Below are 14,704 nucleotides of genomic sequence, written 5' to 3'. Positions count from 1 at the left end.
TACAGAGTACAACGCTGTGCTTGGTCTATAAAAGCTTATACATCCTTTATGATTCATTTTTTTTCTGTCCCTCAAAAAGCCAACCCACCAGCAGGATCCTTAGGAAATCTATATTCAGAGTATTTTTAGAATCTAACAACATTTGACCACTCCACCACTACCAACCTAATTCAAATTTTCACTAAGAGGTAAGTGCTAATTTGTCCATGAATGATCCCCTGCAGAGAGGGAATTGGTCTCCTGCTAGTCTCCACAGAAACTGGCAAAGGCCAGTATTTAAGGCAATCAATCCTGGTCAACTAGGAGGCTTGGATCTAAGTCCTCCAAGCATGCCCAGATAGGGACTGGTGCTTCTCCAGTCAGGAACTCTGATGTGGCAAATCCTTCTGTTAACTTCCTGTGTCACATAACTGCAATACATGCTCAGATTTGCCCCTCATTTCCATAGCATTAGAAGAGGAGTTGACAGGATAGGAGGGGTCACAAGGTTCTCCTGTATCATATTGTTATTATATCCTGGTCCCTGATCACACCAGAAGATAGACTGGCAGGTCAGGAATACTGCATGCTACCCCTGTACCATATTGCTGTTACATCTGGGCCCTTGGTCATGTCAGGAAAGAGCCTAGTTCTTTCCTAATCATCTAGCACAAAAGCCCCACATCCCAAAAGTCCTGTCCCTCTTCTACATCTGGAGTGCAGCTTCCACAGAGTGGAAGGGGCAATGGGAAATTCACATATCTTCAATGAACCCTGTTCCAGCAGGCCTGTGCTATTTTCCATCAGAACATCTGTCCTTATTACACAATAGATGTTCTATTACGTCCAAATCAGAGCTCTTGGCTCTGCCTCCCACATCCATTGTACTTATCCTCTAATTTTACCCATTTCAGTTAAATGGGAACACCAGTTGTTCATACCAAAAACGTAACTGCCATCTCCAATTGCTCCTTTTCTCCTAAATCATAAATTCAATCCATCAGCAAGTTCTACAAGAGTTCTGCTTTATTTTTCAAAATATAATCAGAATTCCACCATGTTTCACTGCATTGGCCTCCTAACCAGGCTTTCTTTTTCCACAAAAACTTGAGGGGATCTTTTATAAACATGAATCAGATCATGTCATCCTCTAGTTCCATTTTCCCAGTGGCTTCCCATCATGTTACAATGCACCCTAATGACTTGACATGGCCATAGGCTCTACATGATCTAGCCCTTGGCTCATTTTCCTCTATTCTTGAACTTGTTTACTCTGCTTCAGCCACAGTAGCCTCCTTTCTTCAGCTATCTCCCCTTCCAAGGCTGTCTCCTCTGCCTGGAATGGTCTTCTCCCAGTGTTTGCATGACTTCCATTACTTTGCCCATATCTCAATTCAAATACTACTTCCTCCTGGGTGCATTTTTTGATCCCCCAATGTTATTACTTAAAATAACATTGTCCTTCACTCTATGTCCACTCCTCCTTTTTCATTTTCTTTGCTGCATGTACTGCCACCTGAAAGTATAGTATATATTTATTTATGAGCTTGTGGTCTGTTTCCCCTAGTGGAATATCAGCTTCATGAGAGCCATGACTTTTATCCTTAAGGTCTAAAACAGGGCTTGACACTGCTCAAAATTATTTGTTAAAAAATAATTAGTGAAGAAAGGTTTGGAAAATCATTACTCATATATCTGGAAAAACCAGGGAGATTTCTGAAAATAAAATTATTCATCAATTTAGTCAGTAAAGGCAGGGTTTTCTGTACTTAATAGTACTTACTGAATACAGATTGAATAAATACATGTATAAAATGAAGCTGATTTTATACAGCATACAGAACAGCTATGGAATATCTCTAAGCTTATTATGCTTTTCTTGATTCAAACCACTGAATATGTTTTTTTAAAGATTAAATTTTAATTGAAAAAGTTACAAATTCGGGGCAGAGGAACTGCTCAATAAGTGAAAAAAAAAATTCTGGGAAAACCAAAGAAGTGTCAAATCGTTTTTTTTTTTTTTTAATTTTTTGCTATGGGAAGATTAAGAAATTTAATATTTCTTTGAACATCCAGTCAATGACTATTCTTTGTTTCAAAAGTGTATATTAATTATAAGCTGTCAGTGCAAACTCTAAAAATAATTTTTCTATGCAAGATTGACCATGAATAAAATTGAAACTGACCTTACACAAATTTGTTGAGCTACTAGTAAAAATAGTAATCCTAAGACATGTAAAATTAATTTAAAATAGTTTCTAAATGAATGTCACATTTTATACTAAAGGAAGTGAATATTTCTTAATACTATGAAATTTAAGATTTTGAGAAAATAAGATTTGACAGTAAAGTCTATTATTTTATAGCAAGGATATAAGAAATTGAAGTTCAAATATGACTGAAATAGGTCTGTCTCGTTCCGTGGAGAAAATTATTGCTTCTGAGCCTGCCAATAGTTTATAGGCATCATAATATGGGAGTCAAAGATCTTGAGTCTGTTTATAGCCAGGATTGAGTTCACTGTTTCCTTAGATGTTCTCCTGCAGGGCCTTGTTGAACAACACAGAGTAATTATGTTTGAAATCTAAAGCAGTTGCAGTTCACTGTCTCAAATAACCTTCACATTAAACTTCTTAAATTAGTTTTCTTTGCCCATAAAACAGATGAAGTAACTGAGGCTGCAAGAAGTTTATAAATTTCCCCAAATTGCCAACCTCATTCAGAGTCTCTAGGCTGGGGTAATTGTGATCACATTGAGTTAAGGACACAAAACCAGGAGTCCCATGAGAGGAACAGTTTCACTTGCTACCCCAGAGAGAGGTTCTAATGGGATATTTAAATGAAGATGTCCTGGGAGTAAATGGAAAGTATTGTTTTGGCATGCAGAATGTAGGCTAACAATAGAAATGGACATTGAGCTAACATTTGAACCATGAACTAGATAAATTGCTCAGGTACATGTTAGGGGAGAGGAGAATTGAGGCCTGGAAAGAAATGAATGCTAGAGTAGGAATGGATCCTATAACATAATGAAGACTAATAGAAGAAAGAATTTTCCAGAAGAGATGTTCATTTATATCAGATACTATTGAGGAAATAAAATGAACTTTAGGGTGCATGAAGTGCCCCCAGCAGTTCAGCAGAGTACTAAGTGATAATTATTAATAACCTTATTTCTCAGGGCTAATTTTAGAACCATAGGAAAGTAAAATGACATACTTTGCTAAAGGATTTTTTCCTCCTTAAAGAAAGTCCTTTATTCTCAAATGTTCCTTGGATTGGCTTGAATTCTTGCACTTTAATTTTGTGTATAAAATAGGTTTTCATTAGTTTATGAAATAATTCACAGATAATTTAGAAAGAAAAGGGCTAGATAAAAATCTTTATTTTTCTATTATACCAACAATGTTGTTTTAATGTGATCTTTTTTATGAAGTTCAAAAAGTGCTTAAATTTAGAGCTGAAAGTCTTCTTTTTTAAATTTCCTCATCTTTTCATAAACCAAAGATTGTCCCTGATTTATGCTTTTGATGAGATGTACAGTATGTTGTAAGAAAAGATGAAGGAGCTCATAAATGGTGGGAAAGATGCCAAGAGAGATAATTCATTGAAATTAACACATACCTAGTGGTTCATTAGCTGGAATTTACACTATGAAATTATTTATTGAATTGATTGTGTACATTTAAAATGACTAAAGGCTGCTCTTTAGAATCACCTGGGAAGTTGTTTTTGTTTTGTTTCATTTTTTTTTTCAGAGGCTGTCTCCTTAGTTAGGTAATATTTTTAAAATAGTCTTTAGTTTTTAAGAGCCGTTTTAGGTTCACAGGAAAAGTGAATGGAAAGTAAAGGAAGAGTTCTTCCACATTCCTTGTCCCCAGTCCCCATAACCTCCCCCACTATGGACATTCAGCATCACAGTGAGACATTTGTTACAAATAATGAACCTACATTGCCAGATCATTATCAGCCAGAGTCCACAGTTTATGTTAGGGTTCATTCTTCATTCTTGGTGCTGTAAATTCTATGAGTTTGGACAAATGTATAGTGACATGTATCCACCATTATGTATCAAACAGAGTAGTTTGGCTCCCCTAAAAATTCCTCTGTGCCCCACCTACTCATCCCTCCCTCCCTGCATCTCCTGGCAACCACTGATCTTTATACTGTCTCCATAGTTTTTGCCCTTTCCAGAATGTCATGTAGTTAGAAGCATACAGTATGTAGCCTTTCCATATTGGCTTCTTTCACTTAGCAATACACACTGAAGATTTTCCCATGTCTATTCATGGCTTGATAGTTGTCAAGCTGGACTGCCAAGAATGGTCGGGTTCCACAATTTTAACCTCAATAAATATAATTACTCCAAGAGGGGCAGGCTCTTTATTTTAACCAAATGAAAAGTCAAATTAAACAAAGATAGTTCCCAAATTGATCAGTTAATTCTAAAAATAAGCAAAAAGAAGAATAAGCAAAAATACCCAAAAGGAATACATAACAATATAGGCAAAAATACATTTAAAAATCACTTGAACACGATGCTAATAATGAACCAGCCACCATTCATCCATGGAAAGAAATTGTCTAAATGGCCTGGAAGACCAGTCCCCTCAAGGTGAATGAGGACCCTGATTGCCATCAAGTCATCAGCCATGAAGTAAAGGACTTGTTCACTCAGGCAGAATCTCCGGAGGCTGGTGTCAACTCAGATTGAACCCTTGCATTGTAGAATCATGGCAAGATGTGTTTCAAATGGCAGTCTGAAGGCAGTGGTACTTATAATTCCAAAAGGTGTTCGGTTTCCAGATGTTAATTTTGGAGCGAAAATTATTAGGCACCAGCCATATCATTTGAACATCAGCACACAATTGTCAGTGTGGCTAGTTGTCAAGGTGACTATCAGCCAGACATTTTGCTCAGTTATAGCTTGTGTTACAAGAGAAAGCTCAAAATGGAGTTAGTGCTGTCAAACCGTAGTCCACATTAATCATGATTAAAATACCAATTTACTTAGATTCCCAAGGATCATAACATAGCAGGACACACATCACAACATTATCTCATTTCTTTTTAGTGCTGAGTACTATTCCCTATCTAGATGTACCACAGTTTATCCATTTAATCATTGAAGAACATCTTGGTTGCTTCCAAGTTTTGGCAATTATTAATCAAGCAGCTATAAACGTCTATATACATTTTTTTGCAGTACTGGGAATTGAACCCAGGGTTGTGCTACTACTAAGCTGCATCCCCAGCCCAGCTGCATATATATATAATTCTCAGACATTGTCTCACTAAATTACCCAAGCTATGAACTTGCAATCCTTCTGCCTCAGCCTCCTGAATTCCTGGGATTACAGGTGTGCACCACCATACCCAGCCTGTTTACAGATTTTTGTGTGACCTAATTTTCAACTCATTTAGATAAATACCAAGGAGTACAACTGCTAGATTGCAAGGTAAGAATATGTTTAGTTTTATAAGAAATTGCCAGATTGTATTCCAAATAAGCTGTACCATTTTGCCTTATCACCATCAATCAATGGAAAGTTCCTGTTGTTCCACACCCTCTTTAGTTTTTGGTGTTGTGTTATTGTCAATGATTTGGGTTTAAGCCATTCTAATGGACATGTAGTGGGATCTCATTTTAACTTGCAAATCCCTAATGACATGATGTAGAACATCTTTTCATATACTTATTTACCATCTGTATAGATCCTTCTGTGAAGAGTCTGTTCAGGTATTTTGCCCATTTTTCCATCAGGTCATTCATTTTCTTACAGCTGAGTCTGAGGGTTCTTCATATATATATATTTTTAATATTTATTCTTTAGTTTTCGGCAGACACAACATCTTTGTATGTGGTGCTGAGGATCGAACCCGGGCCGCACGCATGCCAGGCGAGTGCGCTACCGCTTGAGCCACATCCCCAGCCCAGCTTCATATATTTTTGATAACAGTTCATTATCAGATGAGTCTTTTTAAAATATTTTTCCCAGTCTGTGGATTTTCTTCTTGACATTGTCTTTCATGGAATGAAATTTTTTAATTTCAATGATAGCCAACTTATCAATTATATCTTTTATGGATTGTGCTTTTGTTGTTACAAAGAGAGTTTTAAAAATACCAAGTGCCCAGTCCCCACTCCTAGAGATTCTGTTTTGATTAGCCTGAGCATTGATATTTTAAAAACTTCTCCATTTGATTCTAAAGTTAAGAAACACAGGTCTAAATCCAAAGAACCCTTTCTCTAGTTTCAGAAAAACAGTTTTCTAGGATTAAAATATAAAACAAAAGTTTTTATTTAGTTTTCTGGTGACAACATACTCTCCTGGTTTTCCCCTTATCTCTTTGACCTTTTCAAACTCACTCCATGTAGATGAGCTCCAGGTCTCCATCTTAGTTCCCATCTTTTCTTTAGCTGGTTTTCCCCTCTAGGTGATTCGATTATCCACATAGCTTAAGCACCCTCCAAAAGTTGACAAGCTCCAAATGTAGAGCTCCAGCTCTGTAATTGCCACTGAAAACCAGACTTATATAGCAAGCCATATTCTCTGCATTTCATCTTGGATGTCTTATACGAATGTCTCACTGAACCTGTTCCAAATGAAATTAATAATTCTATCTCTACCCTTCACCAAACCTACATTTACCCTACTCTACCACAGAACAAGGATTATCCTTGCTTCAACCGGTTTTTGTTTGTTTGTTTGTTTGTTTGTTTGTTTCTGTCCACCTCCCACATCCAATCCAGAAACAACTTAATTCATTCTACCCCTGAAACATATCTAAAATCTCTCCATTCCATTCCATCTCTACTTCAACCTTGGTACAAGCTATCATTTTCTCTTGCCAGAAGACCACAATGGCGTCTTTCTAACCACTCCTTTGTTCCTTCCCACCTGCTTATCTGCCTGTGCTTCATCTCTACAAATGAGCCAGAATGAGCTTCTAAAAATGTAAATCATTGTCATCAAATCACCTATGAATTCCCACCCAACTGCAAGCAAAAATATATTCATTTCCTGGGACTGCTATAGCAAAGTAGAAAAAAAACTGGACAGTTTAAAACAGCATAAATTTATTGTCTCAATGTTCTGGAGTCTAGAAGTCTGAAATCAATGTGCCAGCAGAGCTGTGTTGACTTTGGCAGCTCTGGGGGAGAATCCTTCCTTACTTCTAGCTTCTGGTGTTTGCTGGCAATCTTTAGCATTCCTTGACTTGTAGATACATTACTTCAGTCACATGGCTGGCCCATCCCTGTGTGTCTTCACATCATCTTCTGTGCATATCTATCTCTGGGTCTAAAATATCTTTGTGTGTGTGTGTGTGTGTGTGTGTGTGTGTGTGTGTGTGTGTGTGTTTAGCACTGGAGAACAAACTCAGGGCCTTATGTATGTTAGGCAAGTGCTCTATCCCTGACCTGCATCCCCAGCCATTTTTCAAGAAAGTTTTTTAAAAATATTTATTTTTAGTTGTAGTTGGACACAATACCTTCATTTTATTCATTTATTTTTATGTGGTGCTGAGAATCAAACCCAGAGCCTCACATGTGCTAGGCAAGTGCTCTACCACTGAACCACAACCCCAGCCCAAGAAAATATTTTGTGGTTTGATCTCACTAAGTTGCCCAGGCTAGCCTCAAACTTGTAATCCTTTTGCCTCAGTCTCCTAAAGTGACTGGGATTACAGGAGTGTGCTGCCAGGTCCAGCTAAAATTCTCCTTTTTATAAGGACAGCAGTAATATTGGATTAGGGACCACCCTAATGACTTCATTTTAACTTGAGTATCTCTGTAAAAACTATTTTCAAATAAGGTCACATTCTGAGGTATTGGGGGTCAGGACTTTTAGCATATGTTTTTGTGGGGAGACAAAATTGAACTTATAACAAATCTCCACATTTCCCATACTGTTTTACAAATTTATGTAAGTCCTCCATATCAATGGGTTCCACATTCACAGATTCAACCAACCCTGGATCAAACATATTGGAAAACAAATAACAATTGGCATCTGTACTGAACACATATAGGCTTTTTTTTTTTTTTGGTCTTACCTTTATTCCTTAAACAGTGTAACAACTATTTGCATCACATTTACATTGTATTACATATTATAAGAGATCTAGAGATGATTAAAAGTACACATGTGGGCTCTATGCAAATTCTTCGATTTTATTTAAGGAACATGTGCATCTGAGCATTTTGGTGTCCTCGGGGGTCCTAGAACCAATCCCATACAGATACCAAGGGACCACTATATAAGTCCCCTAATACTACCTCTGATACTACATTTCCTATCACTTTCCCCTCTCACTGTGTTTTACCTTGGCATTTCTGCTAACCAACCTTGCTCTTAGCATTTAAATACAGATGTCATTTCCAAAAAGAGACCAACTCTGATCACCCTATTAACTCATCCTTCTTCCTTGACTACCTTAGTTATTCTCTATCTCATCACTGTTTCATTTTCCTCATTAGCATTTATCACACCCTGGTGTCAACTTGGGTATTTACTGGCTTTCACTGTGGCAGATGCTACTGATTATCCACTGAACTGCCATTTATCCTGTTTCATCCCTAAGAGAATTTGATTTTGTTTAGACTGCTATGATCCTAGTCCCAAGACATGAATTGTGATTGGGCGAGGCCAATAATGACAACTGTGTCTCCCTTTGCATAGATTGCTATTGGGCTGGATGTGTGGTCAGGTTCTGGTCAATGGGATGTAAAGGGAAGACTTTGAGGTTTCTGGAAAGTTCTTCTTCCTGATTGAAGCCTACAAAAAATACAAACTCTTCTATTTTTCCCTCTTGACTCTTGAACTTCAGTGTTATTTCTGGACTGACACCAATAATCTTGTTCTCATGAATTGACCTGCCAGAGAACAGAAGCCACTAATGTTGAGTATGACAGAAGATCAAAAGGCTTGGGTTTTTGATGATACCATGGAGCACATGTAACATCCCTAGAACTGCTCACTTCCTGATTGAGCACCATAAATGTCCTTATGTTTTAAGTCAGTGATACTCAAGGCTTTTTTGGGGGGTGTGGGTACCAGGGATGAACTCAGGGGCATTCAACAACTGAGCTCCATCCTCAGCCCTATTTTGTATTTTATTTAGAGACAGGGTCTCACTGAGTTGCTTAGGGCCTCACTTTTGCTAAGGCTGGCTTTGAACTCACAATCCTTCTGCCTCAGCCTCCCGAGCCTCTGGGATTACAAGCATATACCACTGCACCTGGCTCAAGACTTTTTTTTAATTTGCTTTAATTTGTCCTTGTTAACATGCTGCTCCATCATAACCATCAAAACTTGTTTTGTCCAATGCTTAGGTGTCAGGGATAAGAGCAGCAATTAGGAAATTTTTTTCTGGATTTCAAAGTTTATTTCAAATTATCCAGTATGGCTTTGTGACATAGATTTTTTAAATAATCATGAGTTTTGAAAAGTAATTCTCTTCATAAAAGAACATTTGTTGAATGACTATGCATGAATGAAAGCAGCTGTTTCACTCCCAGTCAGCTACTTACTTTGCTCCTCTGCCTCAATCATCTTCTTCTGCTTATTATATAACTTCTCCTTTGTTTCAGACTATCTTTCTATTCCCTCTCCTTTTAATCCCCATCTGACCCCAGCTTCCTAGCTTAGCTCCATTCTGCTCACCACATCCTCCCTGCATAAGTTTAGGCCCAGTCAAAATGCCTGACTGTGTATCATTCCCCAAACTCACCTGCATCCTCTAGTCCCCACTTTGTGCCTTCAAAGCCCAGTCTCATTTTGTAGTTCTCCTGGGACCATGGGTGTAGCTTAGTGGTTTAGCCCTTGCCTAGGATGCACAAGGCCTTGGGTTTGGGTTTCATCCCCAACAACACACACACACACACACACACACACACACACACACACTTGATGGAGTTGTCCTGAATGTACCAGTTCTTCTTATCATAACTCTTGCTTTTCTTATGGCCCTGATCATGTTCTACCTTGGCTTATGGCTTCATAAGCAAAGGTTTCTTTCTTCCCTACCATATCATAAACACCTTAAGAACTGGATCTGCATCCTACATTTTTATTGATTTAAAAAATAAATAAATACATGATAGCGGAATGCATTACAATTCTTATTACACATATATATATCACACATTTTCGTATCTCTGTTTATATATAAAGTATGTTGGCACCCAATTTGTGTCTTCATACATGTACTTTCGATAATGATGTCCATAATATTCCACCATCCTTGCTAATCCCCTGCCCACTCCCTACCCCTCCTACCCCTCTGCCCATTTCTTTTAGCTTTTATTTTTATTGTTCTTTTGAGATTGCATCCTATTTTTGTCTCCTCCACAAGTAGCAGGCACTGTTCAAGCAACTTCTATAAATTTGTGGCATACTAGTTAAGCCATGTCCATCCCTTGGAGACAGGAAAGCCAGAATTCATGTCTGTCATTTGCTTGGGGTGTCAACCACTGGCAAGTCACCTAACCTCTCAGAGCCTCAGTTTCTCTATTTTTAAAATAGACAAAAATAGTCTCTACCTTAGAGCATTGTTGTTATATCTCTTGGAAAGAGACAATGCACATAGACTATTTGGTGAAGAGCACGGCACAGAGTAAACATCCATTAGGTAGTTGCTATTATTATTATTATTATTATTATTATTATTATTATTATTATTATTTTGTGGTGCTGGGGATTGAATCCAGAGCCTTGTGCATTCAAAGCAAGCATTCCACCAACTGAGCTATATCCCCAGCCCTGCTATTATTATTAACAGGTATTTTTGAATGAATAAATATTATCATGGGGACAATAAAGATTGATATTCTCATAGATAATTATAAACTGTGCCTAATAGACTATGCTGGAAGGTTAGAATTGTGCACACATACATGACACCATGCATCTTGTTATATGCCCATGTAAGGATCTTCTATTTTCACAATGTTATAGTAGAGGCTATGGCAGATTGACAATGAATCTGAAACCATTTATTTGTTTGAAAAAGTAGCTAGGAGGAAGTGGAGGCTGCATTTTTATTTGCATGTTAATGATGTTAGTTTGCCTAAATTTGGAAAATATAGCATTCAGGTCAGGACTCTGGGTTGCCAACCTCAAAAACTCTAGATAATTAAAGCAGAAAGGAATTTATTGGCAAGATCTCTGTGCGTGGGGGTGGGGAAGGACTGCAGTCACAGAATCACCAGCAAGCTGAAGATCCAGGCTCAAAAAATGGTAGCCAACATGATGCAGCCAAAAAGACCAGATGGTTGCCCTCAAGGGGGCCCTGTGTCCCCAGGACACCCATTGTCACATTGCTATACTCTGTTGCCCTGACACTGGCCTGCCTCAGCCTCTGGGCTTTTGATTGCAGTGTGACCACAGGGAATAGCCTTTGAATATATGCAGGCCTTGGTCACTCTTCCCAAATGGCTCCTCTGGTGCACCAGGATAGGTCACACCTGCTTCCTCCAGCTGCCCTGAGGAAGGGAGAGGAATCATCTGTTCCTTCGGGTTTCACAGCAAATAGGCAGGTCCTGTCAACCACCTGCCTTGGGCTTATCCACTCCACTAGGAGTGTTTAGATGCTGGATGACTCTTACAAATGTTCACTAGGGTACCCAGAAAAAGAGATGCAACCTGAAAACAGAACCAGAAACAAAACACTCAGAAGTGGTCCCTTGAAGGATTTCCCATGGAGCTGTCAGACATCTGTTTCAGCAAACTCTTCCTACCCTGAGCGAATATAAAATAACTGCAGGGGCATTTTCTTTCCTTTTTGCATAGATGGAAATGTAAAGGGAACCCCTTCTTTCCTGGCAGTATTAGTAATGGCCAGCAAAGTTACCATATGGCAGAGTGACATTTCTAAAAAGAATGGTGATGTGCTGAAAAGATTTGCTGTTGCCAGATACCTATTGACAGGCTTAGAAATAGGTCCCCTGGAGCCCAATGGGCACAGGCATAGCGTCCCTCTTGAAAGGGGCAGCAGATGGTAGTCTTCACCACCCCTGACAGAATAACGGCTGGAAGAAGCTGTGGGGCTCCATCTGGGAGACAGCCTGTCTTCTGTGGCCAAGTCAATGTGTGTGCAATCTTTATACTTTCTGTGGTGCACTCTTAGAAGGGAAGATCATAGAAGACTGGAAAACTCTGCCCAGGAAGAGCCACACCTTTTCATGTTGCTTCACAGCAGATAGGGTGACCTTAAGAACCTCAAGGTGAAAGATGGTAGGGTGGAGTAGTGATCATAGGCTGAGAAAGCCATGAATTGTTTCTTAGGAGAGATGAAAGATGAATGGACAGTAAGCTCTGATATTTGAAAATGTTGGTGGCCAAAGACTTCATTCTCCCTCCCCATCTGACCCACCAAATTGAGCCAGAAAATGTATTCATGACTGTTTCCATGGTTCTTACTCAGCGACAAGTCATTTCCCCTTTCAGATTATTTCCATTTTTAAGGCCCAATTTCCATTTGTTTTTTGATCTTCTGTTTTTAAGACATTGAGCCAATATCATCATCAGCCAAGGGCCAGGTTTTCTTTCAAGGCTTCAAACTTATCACTTTTCCTCTATCCCCCTAGGTGGATTCTGTTTGTGACTGGTCCAAGGTAGACAGGGTTTTCCAGGTAGAGCAAAAGGAAAGGGACTTTTTATTGAAAGGTAGAGGCAAACCTGAAAAAAAAAAAAAAAAAAAAAAACGTTTCTGGCATTGAATAATGATTGAGCCCAGGGAAGTTCTACCACTGAGCTACATCTCCAGTCTTTTTAAATTTTTTATTTAAAAGTAAGGTCTTGCTTAGTTGCTGAGGCTGGCCTTGAACTTGCAATCCTCCTGCCTCAGCCTCCTAAGTCCCTGGGATTACAGGCATGAACCACTGCACCCAACTAAAACTGTAAATTTCAAGGTGGCTCTTGTAAACATCAGGGGCTGTTTGGAGCAAAGGTTCTATGAGAAAATAATAATGTGATCATCAATTTATTAATAAGTAGTATAAGGTCTGATACAACAGAACATGATGTTTTGGGCAGCAATGGTTACTTGCTATTCCCAAAAGAAATTTCTTCTTAAGTTTTGTGACATATTTACTCTTTTGTGAAATCTGTGTTTTGAAATATATTATTGGTTTAATTCTTCATCAGTACTAATAAAACAAATTATTCTGAGACTGAGTTTATCTGATATTTAAAAGCTCATAAGTTGTTCTTTGTATTTTCCACAAAAGTCACTGACAGTTTTCCGTCTTAATTTTAAGCTAAAGACAAAATTTATGAAATATGTCCCTTTGTGGACCCATAGCTCATAACATAGTTTTATTCAGCAGCAGGTCCTTAACTCACACACATAGTTACCTTTGTCATTTTTCTACTAATTGTGAGGGGGTAGTTTGGCCTTACCTGTTAGTCACACCCTCCCATGTCTCAAGGAGTCACAGACCACAACATTTCTCATTGTTTCTAAATCTGATCAAAAGTTTTATTCTAAAGGATGCAGATGAAGGTGCTTATTAAAGTGCCATTGTGAATTTAATCATATATATGCTGCTAAAAATCATTTAATGCATGAACAACTCGGAAAAAAGAACTCTTGCCACCCACACACATCGTGATAAAATAGGGCAGAAGCATTTTTGCACTTGCTTCAACAGCTTCGCCTGAGAAAGGTTTCTGATGTCCATCTTTCCCCTCACTTACTTAGCATTTCAACTTATCCCAGTCAGCTGCTGAATCATTAAACAGAATGCCACCAGTCTTTGTATTTCCAAAACTGTGTCTCTATTGTGGACTGCACATCTTTATGACAGCCACATGCTTGCAAAAGAATTAAAGTCAGAGTATTCATTCAGCCTTGTATTATTTTCAGAATACAAAGGAGGGGGGAGAGAGAGAGAGAGAGAGAGAAAAGAAAAAGAAAGAAAAGAAAACTTCCTTGTTCTTCTACGCTGTTCCCATGGTAAGATGCTCCGTGGAAAGGAGCCTAGCGGTGGGCAGCGGCTGTGAGTCCCGATAACGAGCGCCTCACATTTCCGTGCCATTCCCATTTGCTAGTGCGCTGCTGCGGCCGCAAGCCTGATTGATATATGCCTGCAATGGCACTTTTCCATTTGACATTCTCTCTCACTCTCTCTCTCTCCCTCTCTCTCTCCCTCTCTCTCTCCCTCTCTCTCTCCCTGTGTCGCTTAAACAACAGTCCTAACTTTTGTGTGTTGCAAATATAAAAGGCAAGCCATGTGACAGAGGGACAGAAGAACAAAAGCATTTGGAAGTAACAGGACCTCTTTCTAGCTCTCAGAAAAGTCTGAGAAGAAAGGAGCCCTGCGTTTCCCCCAAGGTAAGCAGGAAAACAAGCGCTGACGGCTTGCCTAGGAAATTACTTCTTTCCAAACCGAGCATTTCATCCTCCTCTCAGACAAAGAGACAACCTTTAAATACCACTGAAATTTGCACTACTTTCATTTGCATTAATTTGTAGCTTGCTAGCCTTGTGTTTTTCAAATGAACGGGTCTTTGAAATCTGTGACAGAGCAGGGAGCCTCCCAAAGAAGCTCGAGAATATTTTTTTATTTTTTTGGTTTGACTTAGATTTTCTTTCCAAACTCTCTGCGTAGTTAGATGTAACTTTGTAATGGTTCTTATATTTGACCCTGAAAAGGGGACAGAGAAGCAGCAACTTGCTGACATGGATTCCTGGAGCCCAGTATCTTCCCTACCGCCCT

General features: G+C 38.9%; 2 protein-coding genes across 7 annotated transcripts in view; one reads left to right on the top strand and one right to left on the bottom strand.

The window, feature by feature from the left end:
- LOC308638858 (uncharacterized protein) overlaps positions 1 to 14,704 on the bottom strand; it is a 547,213-nt gene that overhangs the window by 48,304 nt on the left and 484,205 nt on the right. The window lies entirely within an intron of this gene.
- Positions 5,833 to 14,704, top strand: part of NDP (norrin cystine knot growth factor NDP) — a 34,326-nt gene continuing 25,454 nt past the window's right edge. Inside the window, exon 1 of the mRNA XM_081276827.1 lies at positions 5,833 to 14,319. The gene's annotated coding sequence lies outside the window, so the exon portion shown is untranslated. The remainder of the gene's footprint in view (positions 14,320 to 14,704) is intronic.

Source organism: Spermophilus citellus, assembly GCF_964194105.1.
Source record: "Spermophilus citellus genome assembly, chromosome: X".
NCBI classification, from domain to species: domain Eukaryota; kingdom Metazoa; phylum Chordata; class Mammalia; order Rodentia; family Sciuridae; genus Spermophilus; species Spermophilus citellus.
The sequence above is the reverse complement of the archived record's forward strand: the minus strand, read 5'-3'. Positions and strand labels throughout refer to the sequence as shown.